We start from the raw sequence: 17,200 nt of genomic DNA, 5'->3' as shown, positions 1-17,200 counted from the left end.
TTGTTTACAAGGTAGAACGGTTACTCTCAACGGGGTTTAGCCAAGGAGTACCCTCGAGGGCGGGAACGTGAGCCTCGGGTGCCAAGGAAATGATATTCGTTATCGGCTTGCGTTAAACGACGTCATAGAAAATTATGTTAATTTAAGGACGTTTTCGGAGTGATATACATTAGGGAAATAAGGAATTAAAGAAATAGTGTGAGCTTTCATGTCATATATTACAAGCGAGGGTGGTTACCTACTACGGGGGATGGTAAAAGTGTACATTTGAGCGCTTACTTTGGTACACTAACGTTTAATTTCAATCACAATACCTTGGATTTGGTACTTTCGGACGCTATCGGTAATATCACCAGATCTTTAAGAGTTGGGCCCCCTTCACTTTTTCTATAGGTTACACACTAGACAGAAATTCACTTCCAATTACCCGTTAATATATATGAAAACTGCTCTAGTTATCCTATTTCCCAAGAAGAATAACTGCAGCAACATTTCTTAACAAAGAGTAACACATGATTTTTGTCGCATTTAGAAAGGCATGTCCATTAATATGAAATTTTTTACATATGTATCTGGCCTTTGTATTCTTTTTTCTCGCGTTGTATTCCAGTAATAGCAGTTAAACGAGAAAAAAGGAGGTTAACCGAGGGGCCTGGTTTTTATTAGTCTTATCATAAGAAGCCAACAACACTGACACCAAGGACAACGTAGGGGAAATTACTTGTGCTCAATAAATGAAATAAAGAAACGATAAAAAATGGAAATGAAAGTGGGTGAAAAAACAACTTGCCGTAGGTGGGGAATGATCCCACAACCTTTTCGTTGTGAGATCGTTCCCCACCTGTGGCAAGTTGTTTTTTTCATCCACTTTAATTTCATTTAATTTATCTTTTCTTTATTTCATTTATTGAGTACAAGTAATTTTCTCTACGCTGTCCTTAATGTGAGTGTTTGTTGGCTTCTATAGTAATAGCAGTTGTGCTTTGTGATTTTGTATGTTTGTTCGTTTTGTATGTTGACCTCGGGAGAAGATCTTCTATGGACAATTTTCACCGCACCTCTATCGTCACCGCCGCATTTGATCGCGGGGAGACGCGTCCTTTGCCTGCCTCCGCCGCCGCCGATCGCGCGCTGCTTGCACGACGGCGGTGCGTGACGATTGCTGCGGGGCTACAGGCCGCTGTCGGGGACGACGACTTTCCCCAGCAGCCGTTCACACGTTGGTAGTGTAAATGCTTTCGTAATTTATGTAGCATTCTGTTTCATAAAGCGTACTTATCATGCCTGCCACCTTGTTGTTTTCCCATGTTTCCATCAAGTACTTGTTTCCTTCTTCTCTCGCCACCAGCGTTACAAAGCCTTCGTTATTGTCAACACTCTTGGGTTAATACAGCACCGCGTTGTTTATAGACGTCACTCCTCATATCGGTAACATATTGCGGTACGCTTTGGCAGAGAGACCATGGGATGCGTTGCTTGTTCGCGATTCACATTGGGCCTTCCATAGCCCTGCAAAAGGAGTCTTTCATCCTTTCAGACCCCTGCGAACAAGCTCACGTTCCCCCTTATTTATGCTGCTTTCGATGATTGTACATTATTGTAATTTGTTTTCGTGGCGGACTTGTATATTGTATTGCTGCAGAATAAAACACTGCTCCCTCCGCCATTTTTTTTTCTAATCCAGCAGGTCAAGTAGCTTCATATGCTGTCTACATATTATTCTGACCCGTAGCGCCATTCTTACGTACTCCTTATCAGTTTTATGCGACAACTGCAGTGGCAACTTAAGCTACTTATAATGGCTACTGCTCTTTCAGTCTAGCAATGGAGCCTTTCGGCATCGTGAATTGAACGCGGGCCTGCTCAGGGACGCCTCTGAACCTTGTCAAAGAAAATGAGCTGTGTGCCGGTGCACATTGCAGCAAGTATACGCTCTTCAGCTAAACAACTTGATACCTAGTAAACGGCGCGTGTGTGGGCAAAAAAAAAAGAAACAAAAAACAGGCTTAGGTACTGAAAAGCTGTTTGCGCCCCGAGGAAAAAAAAAGACCATTTGGGGGTTCATTCTTGCTGGAACTCCTGACAACCATTACTGGTGTCCGCGCCAGACGACATGTCAGGGAAGCAGCGGTTCCTTCACTTCATAGGACAATGGGGTGTGCAGCACGAAAGCAAAGTGCGGCAAGGTGGACGAGTAGAAAGAAGAGATACTTGAACGAACCACAATACTATGCTTTCAGCGAATTCACAACAGAGCGAAACCGCAGCCGTGAGCTCCAAGGAGACTTAACGAGAGATGCATCTGGGGTAACTGAAACTTCTGAGTGTACGCGAGTGCCTAGTCTGTTGCTGACAGCAGTTTGAACCCTGCAGAGAAGCAAAGGAAAAACCAAATGAACCCGAGTTGTGCAATTTGTGCGGAAAATGCCGAAAGCATCCTGTCCACGCGGTGCTAGATTTTTACTTCGAATGTATTGTTTGTGGTGAAGAGAGTCGCGAATGCGTAAGAGGTTAAAAGAAAGACTTGACAAAGACAAAACTTTGACTCTAACATAGTTGTACTGTTGTCACTGTCGCTTACTTCATGACCGCAACAAGCATCCGCCTTTGTAATTCAAATACTGGAGCGTTTTGATGGCTAGTCCGAGGTCGAGGGTTTGATTCCTGCTCGCGGCGGCCGCATTTTGATTGAAGCTCACTGCAAATTTTCCGCGTAATACCACATCTGATCTCGCTAACCAGTAGACGCTGGGAAGGATATTAAACACGGTGCATTGGTGTCGAGCCATTCTCAACACTAACCCACTGATATCACATCCAGCTTTCCTGGACATCAGCGCTTAGTTCGTGTGAATTCCACCAAGTGCCGCATGTCCTTTTTCTTTTTGAATCTCGCGCAAAGTCGAGTTTCATCACGGCAAAAAAAGAAAAAGAAAACGATAATGAAAGGAAAGGAAAGAAAAAAGAAAAACGAAAATGAGAAAAAATACAGAATACACAACTTCACGACTTAGCTTGGTCCGTTGCCCTTTGTCGTTAACGACGATAAGGATACGACTGGCGAACCGTAGTGCTCAAATGGTTAGTCATTCCATGAATCTTTGGGGAAAACTCGTTTTACGCTTGCAAAAAAAAAAAAAAGAAAAGAAACGACGTTCGCCTTTAACGGAGGTTTTGAAAGGGTAGTAGAACATATCTATTTATTTCTTTATTAGTTTTTTTACCGTGTCGAAAGGCGCGGCCTATAGCATGGCGGACCTTGAAGGGGTTAGTGCGTGCTCAACAGAGAAATATAATATTTCGCAGCGTTGAGTTAGGTGTCTTAGCTTGTCCCGTCTGGTTCCTTTCTGTCTTCGCGTTTTTCGTGCTGTTCACGGCCATTTGAGTCAGGCTTGTCTGGTTACACAGAAAGCGGTGATACTTGTTAGTGCGAGCTTCACTTGTTTTGTTGTGTTTGCGCGATCACATTTTATATTTTTCACCCAGCACCGGGGATAGCATGCCAGGTGGTCAGCTGGGCTTAAGTCTCCACCTTCATTGAAGTGAGCACGTCTTTTTCACCCCGAAGAGCATTTTACGAAAGAGCATGATGCCCAGTGGGATCGAATATGACACATTCGACATACTGCGCGTATAGTCCACAAAAGCGGTCATCTTAATGTCGTCGCTAACCAGTAAGATGTAGAATACCGCCATCACAGCACATTTATTCAATAAATGGATAGAAGCAGAACTGAAAGTACAAATTATTTTGTGCCCACGGAAAGGCATATTCGTTGCTGTTCGATTCAGTTTAAAAATTACCTGAGCGAACGCAGGTCCAACTGAAAGTTACAGAAACCCCCTAATATTTTTGTTAAATTTGATTAGGCTATTTTCCTCCCTTGTAAGCTTCGCCGGTTATACACAATCGGTGTCCGTTACTACAACAGAGAATGAGAAAGAAATGGACAGGTTGTTGACCAGGAAAACGTCTGGCAGATACGCTTCATTATGGGAAGGGAATAAAAAGATAAGAAAGAGAATAAAGGGGTGATTATGTGCGTGAGAAAGCACCCCGCAATGAGCCGCGCAAGCCAATCGTTTTAAGTAGCATGAAAGTGCATTCACTGTCCTTTGGGCCTATGACAGGTGGCGAAGCTGTTTTAGAGACGTCTGCACGAGTAGCGGATGATCGTCTAGTCGCTGTAAGGAATTGGACATTGACTGTCTTTGTATATCGAATCGAAGACAGTAGAACAATAAGTGTTCGATGTTCTCTTCGCAGCTGCACACATCACATGTAGCACAGTCAGCCATTTCAATTAATACTGAATAAGATCTAGTAAAGATGCTCAAGTAAAAAACACCCACCCCATTCCACCGCGTGAAAGTGGATGTACGGCGAAGCTGGTGCGGACGTTAGACGACGTTACATAGGCACCACCACACCAAGCGAGGTACTGCCAACCGATTTATGGGGCGCAGGACCTGCCAAGAAGCTGAATTCTGCTGAAGCGAGGTTACGCAGCCTCGAATTAAATGTTCCAGCATGTAGTAGCCTTCGCTACCTATACAGTTATTCATTAAATTACAATTGATATGCTTTAACAGCGCAGGAATTCACACTTGCAGGGGAAACCATATCCTGTAAACTTTTGCTATTGACTGTACGTCACGTGCGCACGCAGGTGCGAGGAAGTGCAGCTTACATCCTTATTTTCTAGGCTATGCGCCAAGCGCAAATGCATTATCGAACTAAGTTTTCCAATTAAATTACGGGGTTTTACGGACCAAAACCACGATCTGATTATGAGGCGCGCCGTACTGGGAGACTTCGGAAGTTTGGACCACTTGTGGTTCGTTAACGCGTACCTAAATCTAAGTACACGGGTGTTTTCGCATTTCGCCCCCATCTAAATGTGGCCTTTGTGGCCGGGATTCGATCCCGCGACTTCGTGCCTAGCAGCCGAACACCCTAGCCGCTAAGCAGCCATGGTGGGTCAAACTAAATATTTAATATAGATAGCGTCACTAAATACGAGAAGTATGACTTACCAGCTTGCGGAAACGACAACTTTGGATAGTTATACAAATATACGAGAAAACATAACCAGAGCAGCTAGAGCGTACGTAACCGTAATGTTTAACGGGAAAAGCTAGCCGCGAACGCTATGCACGAAGGCGGGCTTTGTGGTAGGAACGCGGCCTCTTGCGTGGGCCGCGTTGCGGCGTAGGCGAGCGCCAGCTGGAGGAATTGCAAGGAACCTGGCGCGCCGCTCCATGGCCCCGTAAACACCCGTGCGTCGGCGCGCGCAAATGGCGGACGTAGCGGCTGGTCTGTGCAATGTATAAACGCTGGAAAAGAGGTTTCTTTGAGTTTTCGCGTAAGAGATCAATGTTTTCTCGCATAGTCAAATTACATTTTTAGAGCTACCATGTCTGTAGGTAGTGCGTATGTCGTAGTTTACGATTTTTCCACGTATTCTACCTTGAGAAATCAGATTAGTTCAGTAAATTCCTGGTATCATATGGAGGGCCTAGGTATGCGTGGTTTGATAACCTTTCTGCCGGAAGGACGTCCGGCGCCGACACCGAATTTTATCCAACGCGGGCTCCTTCACACTATCGCCTTAAAGGATTATTTTGTTACGCGGAAACTCAGACACCCCTTTCCAGTTGCTGTTTGTTGGGTGAGCACGTCACGAAAAATCCCGATCAATTAGAGACTAACAACTTCGCTGCGAAAAGAAAAAAGAAAAGCAACTTCTTCTGGTGCAAGGTTGTGCATAGGTTTACTGAACTGGCAGTCTCTCTGCCTATTCCGTTCTGCTACTTCATGTACTTGCACTTTGTCACCAGGTACAATGTGTTTAGTAAGCTCTCGTGAAGACAACTCCGAATTCCCCTACGGATATAGAAACAATGTCTCGCGTCGATGCCGTCCTGGTGGAGTTCAGAGTCGTAGCGAAGCGTTAGTGTAGTCAGGTACGGACCTTTCTTTTTTACTCGTGAAGTTTCGCGATGCGAGCGTATGAAGCTCGGCGATAAAGGTTAGCACAATGTCAGGGATGAGGTCAGCGGCGCAGCTGTCACGATGGATGCCCTAGATAATAGGCGCGCGGCACTGCACATGACGCAATCGGCACAGCTGGCGCGGTGCCAACTCACACAGGTAGCGTAGCGCGGAGCGGATGGCTTCAGCGCCCGACATAACTCGGCACTCGGAGAGGCATGTAATCAGTTCTGTATCGGTGCTTCATCGCTGTGAAATAGTGCGGACGGAGCGGATCCTTCTCGCGGCCTTGCAGCTGTACGGCCAGCTAGGACCGAGATGCAACGAAAGCGCTGTTGAACAGCGTGAGTCTATCGATCCCGAAGTCGTCGCTAAACGCGAAGCCCGGGCTAGGGATCCCATATTAACCCATATAATGCCACATAAATATGGGATCCCATACAATCGGGATCTCACATAAAAAGGTAGCTGTGATTGATAAAAATGGGCAGTTTCGTCAGAAGAGTGGAGCTCCTAAATCGATAGCAAGCTTTCGCCTTGCGCCAGAGCTCCTGGGAAGGTGTTCTAACGAAAAGTGGGCAGATAAAGCGCATATGTAGCAATCTATAAGAAACGAAGCTTTTGTGTTAACAAGTAAATAACGGCCCAAGCACTCCGTACAGATGGTTAATCAACGAAGCTGAAACGTACAGTGCCGGTATTTATCACTGGGTTAATCCCGACGGTTCATTAAACGACGGCTTGGTAGGCTGCCGGATCCTTGGTACGCAGACGCTGCTTGCGCTCGACTGCACGAGCCCGTTCTTGTGCGCGGGCTGCAGCATCGGCACGAGGTAGAGGAGCTCGTTCCCGGTTCCCGTTCCGTTCTTCCCGTTCTTGATCGAAAGCTGCCTGCTCCTCAGGAGTACGCATGACGCGTGGCCTACCGATTTCGGAGTCGGAGAGAAACTTCTGCGCGCATGTTTATTTGCGACAGAGAACAACGACGTCACTACTGGCGCAGCTAATCTAACACCTGCTAGATAGCACAAGGCCTTTTCACTCCGATGCGTGACGTCATGTTACCTGGGCCGGCTGCCATAAAATTTAATGGGGACGCTTCCGAGTAGGCAGCAGGGATTTTGACGTCACCGCTTTCATCACGCCAACCTTGTCAATGCAAATTTCGGGCCGGGTAGCGTGACGCCATGTATCGGAATAAACAGGCCTTGTGCTATCTGGGTGGTGTTGGCTAATCGCGCGCCTCCCTTTTTCCTTTTTTTTTCGCGCATGCGCATTAAGTTGCGCCGCAGGAGTTTTCGGCGTACAGGCGACCGACGGAGGGATGGACGGACGTACGAATCGGCTAGCCATATACAGCTTCGCTATAGAAGATCGCCACACTCTCGCAAGTAGGGCTTTTTGCCCACCAAATAATCTCTCGTGGGCCGAAAGATCACGCGACCGACTAGTCGTGAGGTAGGCCAGCAGGGGTCTATTAGTGGCGAGAATTTGGAGTGGCGCCCTCTCGCGAGTGACGTCACAGCCAGGACGCCGCTCGCTCCGGCTCGCTCGGCTGCCGCGCGCGCTCGTTCACTTCCTGTATGTTTGGCGTATGGGTAGCTCGAGCCGTACTTATCGAAGGATATGTCGGCTTCTTTCTGCTGCGATGCCTGAACCACAGTTCCTTCTTGAAAAGCGCGTGAATCGAGGAAATTTGCGGCTTGGATATCGCAAGCTATGTAGCGTTGAAGCGGTCTACTGGTTTTGCAATGCATAGATGCACCGTGTCTGTCCATAAATCTTGCGTAAAAAGAACGTCTCCAAACTCAACACGCGAAGTTGTGTATGATGCATCGCTAAACACTTAACATTCCCTTAGTACTTAGCTATGAGAGACATTGCATTTTACATAGAACAATAATCTTGGTAATTAGTGTCAACATGTTCTCCTTTTTTAGAAAGACACTGTCCAGCAAAGCTGTTGTCATGATTCTTATTACTCTGGTGAGTTGTTCTAATCAAATGCGGCCACGTTAATAATGCGTAAAAGAAAGTTAGGCGCGCAATTCGAATGAAAATGTCTGCTGCTAATTTCACCGCTCTCTGAAGCAGGCCCCCATAAAACGAATTGCTTATGGCTGCTAACATGACATGTAGAGTATTTACATAGGTAATTCACGAATGCCATAGCAGCAATCACCTGGAAGAAAAGTTTCGTGGTTAAAATCGAGAGCGAATCAATTGCAAGCGATGATATGTAAGCGATGGTGGCCCTTAGTAGCTGTTACCTACAATACGGCACACCCCTCACGTAACGGTAGCAACCGACTGTCGTTATGGTGAGGCACGCATTATTCGTAAAACCCATCAGTTCACTACAACTTGCGATTGAAACCATGAAGCAGTTTTTTACTGCGCCAGTTGCAATGCCTAAAGTATACTAGAGGTACTTCAGCGCAGCTTAGGCTACCTAGAAAAGAAGAATGCAAGCACCTTCTGCCTCACCATGTCAGGGAAAACTATTCGCTTCGTTGATACAAAAAAGAGAACCTCGCAAACCTTCATAAGGAAGACATCACAAGCGTTACATATTTCACCGGATTTTTGTCCCTCCAGCGGGTAATTAAGATATCTTCAATATGTCCCATACTGCTAATAATTGACGCTTCGGCGTTTTTCTGGCTGCATCCATACAGTCCAAATGGCATATTTCACTAAAAAATTTGGGCCGAGCAGCCTGTGTCAGTTCGCCAAACTGATTCGTCATGTGTATTCGTCAAGCAAGAAGCACCAGCAAATTTCTCAAGTGAGTGCGACGTGTAGCACTGAAATTGGAATATATATTGGCACATTCCTTTTCGTATTATGCGTACAGCTGTGAGCCTTAATCAGCTTTACTACAAATTACTGCCACTGAAACACGTGAAGAACCGCCTCATTTAGAGAAGCAGTTAAAGAAGCAAGTGGTGCTGGTAGAATCTAAACTGCAGTGTCAGTTAAGTCCTCGTGTTACTGCCGAGTATTTCTGTGAAGAAATACAAAAATTCTGTATTATACCATGAACTACTCGTCGTGAGCAAATCTGTTTTAGCGGATTAAAATCAAGGTAACTGTTGTAGAAGTGATATGTAGCAAGCGTGTGTGACATACTTGTTGCACCGCGTTAAGTATAGTATCATAGCTGGATTCTTATATGCTATGTTTCGATCTTCTCTTGAAAAACCTGCAATGGGCTGGTCTGCGCTCCTTCGGCTGGTAATGTAGCGTTGCCATTGCGAACTGTATTGTCGTCTACGAAATAAGCTCTTTGAATAAATTTTCCCGAACGAAGATGTCGCAAAAGTATGTTTGAGACAACCGTCATCAGTATACAAGCAGAGGGAACGAGGGCGAACAAACGAGAACACCGCAGAAAGAGCGCTGACACAGCCCCAACTGCAGCAGGCGACAGGCGCGATACCGCACCCTGACGTCACGCGAGCGGCGCTCGCAGTGGCCCTGTAGTCTGTTCTCTGGGCTAATTGGTTTTCTTCGCCTCATTCCTACGCTGTGTGACTATATACATGTAATCAGGTCAAAAAGCACCAGGGCTTCACATAGACACACCTGGACGGTGAATGACGGCGTCATGGTAAACATGTGATTAATTTCTCTACATGGTTCTTTTTAGGGTGCGCTTAAATTTATCAAGATGGGAAAAACAATAGAACAGGAACTTATTGCCTACCGCGTAAACAACGTTCTGACCTAGTGGTTCTATATCCTCTGAATGCTGCATTCTGAATCTGACAAAGGAAGGGCACCCACGCATGCATACCTAGCGTTCTGGCAGCGTTTTCAGATACCTAGTGCCGAAGAAATATTGAAGCTCTCAATAATAGACACCTACCATGATAAGCGAAAAATGGAGGCATTGCGGCAAGGTTCGCACACGCATGAGTAACTGACGATAAAATAGCCACGCCATGATATTTCTTTATTGGCGACGTAAGCGGAAAAGACTATTTCACGAGTCACTGACTTTTACGCCGTTCGCGCTGGAGTGCAATGCGTTTTTTAAATATATATATAAATACAAGGTAGAAAAATACCTGTTTCCCTTGTTCTTTTTTTTATTTCGATGCATTCTACTGTCAAATACTACCTGACCTTTTTTTCTTCTTTATTCGATCCCTATCGCTGCTTTATAATAAATTCGAGGTTATTTCTGCTTTATAAGCAGGTTTCGATTTTTCTGTTTCGCCGCTGCTGTGACCATGCTCAGCAAATCTGACAGTGCCCTTTTTTTCCAGCGCTTTCGTAAATAACTCTTTTTGATTTTTATGTCCGCGAGAAAATCGCGTATTAAGCTAAATATAACAGAAAACTCGATTGCATCTTTAATCAAGTTTTTGCTCGTTCTTCTCTCTATAGTGCTTGTTGAGCTAGAGCTTGAGCCCTGAACGTCAATGCCTCATTACAACAAGGTGCGCCTAAGTACTGTCACAACGTTTGCGCCTCACATTTTGGTTGAGAATAAAAAAGAAACTTGTATATATTTTGCACTGCATGTACCCGTTGTATTAAGAAAGCAGCAAAAACATTTTGTTCAATATGTTCCCTCGTGGCCTTGATCATGGCCTTTAAATGTTCTGGGTATGCTTCGACCGTGGCCCACGAGGTATCCCGAACGGAGCTCATTACATACTAGCTTCAGTGATGCTTGACCTTGTATGCTCTCCAAAGCGCGAAAGTTCGCCCTACCCACCTGTTTAGGGCTGCCTCTGTGCACCTCAACAGCAGCAACAATCGCCATCGTGGGAGACCGTATAATCCAGACACATGTAGCTGTCCACTCTCTCAGAGCGTACATTCGCCATTTGTCAAGGATCCCCGACCATAATTTCGCCTCCCTACCAGCAGAGAGACCTCAAGCGACCTTTTCACGTGTGATTAGCGCTCATTAAGAGTGCATACCGACATCTTTTACACCGGCGGCGAAGCCTTCATCTCCCCTGTGGTGCTTGCTACAGCATGAATTGAATTTTGTTATTCCTGGACTCACAAAAAGTCCAATCATCCATCTTCCGGCTCTGAAGCAACTTACGCTCCTATTACTGCACCAGACGTCTCATGACCACATTCATATATATACCTATGTTTCGACCTTACCTACCAGCTCAACTGCAGCATTCGTCGTTCCAGCTAGGCATGTTGCAGTTAGATTCAAATTGTCACACATGACTACATCTACGTCGGCAGAACTTCCAGCTCTCGATGCCGCTATGACGTACATCACCGAAGAGCCAGCAGAGAAGTGAGTCGTATTTTGTGAGCAATATCAAGTCTGCATTACATCACAGAACTTACGAGCAGATGATATCTGACATCAGGGAAGTACACCACCATGCTCTGGAAAGAGGGCAACACATTATATTTCAATAAATTTATGCTCATTGTGGCATCGTCGGCAACAACCTAGCTGACAAGGCTGCTTGGTCTGCCCACAAAGATACCCAGACGCGTCCAACACCTTTGGCGAGGTCGGACGCTGCCAGGGAACTTCGCCAACTTGCACGCAAGAAGTCACAAGATCTTTGGAGTTCAAGTGCCTTCAATTGCCGATTACATAAACTGGACCCCACGCTATGGTTACAACTGCCATCTAGTCTTTCCCGCGGCGAAACAACCTTGATGTGCCGCTTGTGGCTGGGAGCGGCGCTAACGAACGCGTACTCCTATCGTTTGGGAATGGCCGAGAGCCCGATGTGCGACTCCTGTGGGTGCGAGGAAACCGTCGAGCACCTATCGTGTACATGCCCTCGCTACGATGTCCAACGCCTCTGCCTGCGGGCAACTTTACACCGACTGGACTCGAGACCATTCACCGAGTCAAAGATGCTCGGACCGTGGTCACACTCGAAAAGCGATTCGTGCGCTATTGCAATACTTGAAGTGTACCGGCTTAAGAGACCGTTCATAGTGTCCCTGTGTATAGTGTCCCTCCCACACGCACTCAGTGCTTGCTCTGTTCCTTTTTCCTCTTTCTATTCCCCTTTCCCCCATCCCCAGTGTAGGGTAGCAAACCGGACCTCCCTGCCTTTCCTATCCTTGTTTTCTCTCTCTCAGTGATGCAAGCAGGGCCACCATGCTGGTGTGCTGATAAGCGGATGCCTCCTCTTCAATAAGAATTGCCCTCGCACAGAATTCCATTGGGCTTAATCTAGGAGAGTAAGCTGGCCACAAGTTAAGCTAGCTTAGCAGTACTCTTTGAGGAATTATCGGTCGTTGTTTGGGATATCATTCGCCTTAGTTATGTTAGAGGAAACTGGTGAAGCTTATAGATTGCTGAATAACGGCCATGTCTTCTGCTGTAGAGGTCTCCTAGATACACCCTGCGGGGTAAGATTCCTAATCCATCAGGACATAGCGGGCAACATTGACGAATCCTACAGCAATAACGAGAGGGTAATGGCAGTTGTAATCAAACTGAATACGAGGTATAGATTAAAGTTAGTACATGCCTACGCTCGAACATCCAGTCACAGTGATGAAAAAGTAGATCTGTTTTATGAACACGTTGAATTAGCGATGACAAAAGTGCAAGCTCAGTATACTGTAGTAATGGGCGATTTCAATGCAAAAGTGGGGGAAAAGCAGGCTGGTGAACAAGCAATTGGGAAATGTGGCGTCGATTCTAGGAACGCCTGATGAGATATGCTGGTAGAATTCGTGGAAAGGAATAGGCTGCGAACAATTATCACCAGCGAAGGAACAGAAAGTGGACCTGTAAAAGCCCTAATGGCGAAACAAGAAATGAAATAGCATGCCCGGCACACCATGGGCCACAGTCCTCTTGTTGTACTGTTGTATTGTATTCTTGAATAGGTGATCAGCGAAACGTTCTTTGAGGTTTACATAAATGTCTTCAATGTTTTTTTTTTCAATCCCAGCACAGTGAAGGATGTTGAAGTGTTAGGTGAAGTGCAGTGATCATAGGTTATTGATGTCGACGATTTACCTCAATTTGAAGAGAGAAAGAGTAAAATTGGTCAAGGAAAAACAGGCCAACTCAGATGCATAAAGGGTAAAAGCAGACCAATCGAGGTTGCTATTTGCAAACAAATATGCAGCCTTAGAACAGAGGGATGAAGATTACATAGAGGTAATGAATGAAACAGTAACTAGGATGGCTTCAGAGGCAGCAGTGGAAGTGGGAGGTAAGGCACCAAGGCAACCAGTAGGCAAATATATATATATATATGTATATATATACAGGGGGTCCCGAATCCGGCAACATTGATGCCTTTAGGTAGCATATGTGGGTTTATTGACCAGTTGCCTTCACCCAAAAAGATCACGTTCTCGTGACGCCTGCGGCATGAAGGACGTTCCACGTCCGCCGCCAAGGTCTGTGATTGGCGGCGCTGGCTAACACTACCAGGGTTCTACTAGGATACATAAATACCCAAGAAAGTGGATGGGAAAACAGCGCCGCGGTAGCTCAATTGGTAGAGCATCGCACGCGAAATGCGAAGGTTGTGGGTTCGTTTCCCACCTGCGGCAAGTTGTGTTTTCATCCACTTTAATTTCCATTAATTTATCGTTTCATTACTTCATTTATTAGCAGAAGTAATTTCCCCTGTTGTCCTTGGTGTCCTTGGCATATATATATATATATATATATATATATATATATCATCATCATCAGCCTAGTTACGCCCACTGCAGGGCAAAGGCCTCTCCCATACTTCTCCAACTACCCCGGTCATGTACTAATTGTGGCCATGTTGTCCCTGCAAACGTCTTAATGTCATCCGCCCACCTAACTTTCTGCCGCCCCCTGCTACGCATCCCTTCCCTTGGAATCCAGGCCGTAACCCTTAGTGACCATCGGTTATCTTCCCTCCTCATTACATGTCCGGCCCATGCCCATTTCTTTTTCTTGATTTCAACTAAGATGTCGTTTACCCGCGTTTGTTGCCTCACCCAATCTGCTCTTTTCTTATCCCTTAACGTCACACCCATCATTCTTCTTTCCATAGCTCGTTGCGTCGTCCTCAATTTCAGCAGAACCCTTTTCGTAAGTCTCCAGGTTTCTGCCCCATATGTGAGTACTGGTAACACACAGCTGTTATACACTTTCCTTTTGAGGGATAGTGGCAACCTGCTGTTCATGATTTGAGAATGCCTGCCAAACGCACCCCAGCCCATTCTTATTCTTCTGGTTAGTTCAGTCTCATGATCCGGTTCCGTGGTCACTACCTGCCCTAAGTAGATGTAGTCCCTTACCCCTTCCAGTGCTTCGCTACCTATCGTAAACTGCTGTTCTCTTCCGAGCCTGTTAAACATTACTTTAGTTTTCTGCAGATTAATTTTCAGACCCACCCTTCTGCTTTGCCTCTCCAGGTCAGTGAGCATGCATTGCAATTGGTCTCCTGAGTTACTAAGCAAGGCAATATCATCAGCGAATCGCAAGTTGCTAAGGTATTCTCCATCAACTTTTATCCCCAATTCTTCCCACTCCAGACCTCTGAATACCTCCTGTAAACATGCTGTGAATAGCATTGGAGATATCGTATCTCCCTGTCTGACGCCTTTGTTTATAGGGATTTTGTTGCTTTCTTTGTGGAGGACTACGGTGGCTGTGGAGCCGCTATAGATATCTTCCTGTATCTTTACATATGGCTCATCTACACCCTGATTCCGTAATGCCTCCATGACTGCTGAGGTTTCGACTGAATCAAACGCTTTCTCGTAATCAATGAAAGCTATATATAACGGTTGGTTATATTCTGCACATTTCTCTATCACTTGATTGATAGTGTGAATATGGTCTATTGTTGAGTAGCCTTTACGAAATCCTGCCTGGTCCTTTGGTTGACAGAAGTCTAAGGTGTTCCTGATTCTATTTGCGATTACCTTAGTAAATACTTTGTAGGCAACGGACAGTAAGCTGATCGGTCTATAATTTTTCAAGTCTTTGGCGTCCCCTTTCTTATGGATTAGGATTATTTTAGCGTTCTTCCAAGATTCCGGTACGCTCGAGGTTATGAGGCATTCCGTATACAGGGTGGCCAGTTTCTCTAGAACAATCTGACCACCATCCTTCAACAAATCTGCTGTTACCTGATCCTCCCCGGCTGCCTTCCCCCTTTGCATAGCTCCTAAGGCTTTCTTTACTTCTTCTGGCGTTACCTGTGGGATTTCGAATTCCTCTAGGCTATTCTCTCTTCCACTAGCGTCGTGGGTGCCACTGGTACTGTATAAATCTCTATAGAACTCCTCAGCCACTTGAACTATCTCATCCATATTAGTAACTATATTGCCGGCTTTGTCTCTTAACGCACACATCTGATTTTTGCCTATTCCTAGTTTCTTCTTCACTGTTTTTAGGCTTCCTCCGTTCCTGAGAGCCTGTTCAATTCTATCCATATTATAGTTCCTGATGTCCGCTGTCTTACGCTTGTTGATTAACTTAGAAAGTTCTGCCAGTTCTATTCTAGCTGTAGGGTTAGAGGCTTTCATACATTGGCGTTTCTTGATCAGATCTTTCGTCTCCTGCGATAGCTTACTGGTTTCCTGTCTAACGGAGTTACCACCGACTTCTATTGCGCACTCCTTAATGGTTCTCATGAGATAGTCGTTCATTGCTTCAACACTAAGGTCCTCTTCCTGAGTTAAAGCCGAATACCTGTTCTGTAGCTTGATCCGGAATTCCTCTAGTTTCCCTCTTACCGCTAATTCATTGATTGGCTTCTTGTGTACCAGTTTCTTCCGTTCCCTCCTCAAGTCTAGGCTAATTCGAGTTCTTACCATCCTATGGTCACTGCAGCGTACCTTGCCGAGTACGTCTACATCTTGTATGATGCCAGGGTTCGCGCAGAGTATGAAGTCGATTTCATTTCTAGTCTCACCATTCGGGCTCCTCCACGTCCACTTTCGACTAACCCGCTTGCGGAAAAAGGTGTTCATTATCCGCATATTATATATATATATATATATATATATATATATTATATTATATATATATATATATATATATATATATATATATTATATTATATATATATATATATATATATATATATATATATATATATATATGCAGAATAAAGGGGAAAGGCAGGGAGGTTAACCAGATGGGAAGATCAGGTTTGATGCCCTACGCTGGGGAAAGAGGGGAGGGGGAGGTTAAGTGATAGCAGTGTAGAGAAAAGAAATAAAGGAGCATAGCCATACAATCACAGTCGGTCGCTGTCACCGCACAATACTGTAACACTTGCAGCATTGCAGACATCTCTTCAGGCTACAGCCGCTTGTCCAAATATGTTGCCCTTAGAAACTGCAACAGTGCCCTCGTCGCCCTCCGCTGTGATGGCCTTGTGATGCCGGCATTCTAAAATAAGTTCCTCTGTTAGAGGTCTTCGGTCAAAGCGCGCTATCGTGATTGCGAGCGATCGTCTCTGTAAATTGTAGCGAGGACAGTCACACAGAAAGTGTTGAAGACTCTCCTCGCTACTACAGTCATCACACTAGGCGTCGTCGGCCCATCAGATTCGGAATGAAAAAGACTTTGTGAACGCCACCCGTAGCCATATTCGACAAAGCAGGGTAGCTTCGCGACGGCACAGTCCTGCTGGAATGCAAAGGCGTAGAGAGGAGTCTAGCTTGTGCAGCCAGTTATTTTGCAAGCTTCCTGCGTTCCACAAGGAGAACGTCAATCACGGGTGAGCACTCGAAATTTTCTAGCGACATCTGTCCTTGATAACGGTATCGGCTCCTCTTCGTCGCCTTGAAGAGCCGACTGAGCAGCGTTATAGGAGTGTTCGCTCCCTATGACGGCGCAGTGATTAGGAAGCCACTGAAATGTCACGTGGGGTCCTTTCTCAGTCAAGGTATGGATTAGTTCTCTAATCTCGAATACCACTTGTTCGTGGGGTTCACGCCTCAGGGCTGATAGCAAAGACTGTAGTGCTGCCTTCGAGTCATTGAGTATTGACCATCTTCCAGGTTGTTCTTGGCTGACGAGACGAAATGCAGCGCGAAGAGCTGCAAGTTCCGCAGCCGTCGGTGTCGTTAGGTCACACGTCTTGAAACTGATGGTGGTGGCTTTCTTTGGGAAAACCACGGCTCGAGAGGAACACTGGAGAGGTGCCGATCCATCAGTATAATTATGTACGTGGTCGGCGTACCTCTCGGGCAAAAGAAGCAGGGTTAGTTGTTTTAGAGCAGGTGATTACA

At 45.7% G+C, this 17,200-nt stretch overlaps 1 non-coding gene across 1 annotated transcript; it reads left to right on the top strand.

The window, feature by feature from the left end:
• The first annotated feature begins 13,449 nt into the window (after window positions 1-13,449).
• On the top strand, window positions 13,450-13,522 carry TRNAS-CGA (transfer RNA serine (anticodon CGA)). Its single transcript has one exon. It is a non-coding gene; the product is annotated as a tRNA-Ser (tRNA).
• The last annotated feature ends 3,678 nt before the right edge of the window (window positions 13,523-17,200 follow it).

Source organism: Dermacentor variabilis, chromosome 8, assembly GCF_050947875.1.
Source record: "Dermacentor variabilis isolate Ectoservices chromosome 8, ASM5094787v1, whole genome shotgun sequence".
In the NCBI taxonomy this organism is placed as follows: Eukaryota; Metazoa; Arthropoda; class Arachnida; order Ixodida; family Ixodidae; genus Dermacentor; species Dermacentor variabilis.
This window is presented reverse-complemented; position numbering and strand designations above follow the sequence as displayed.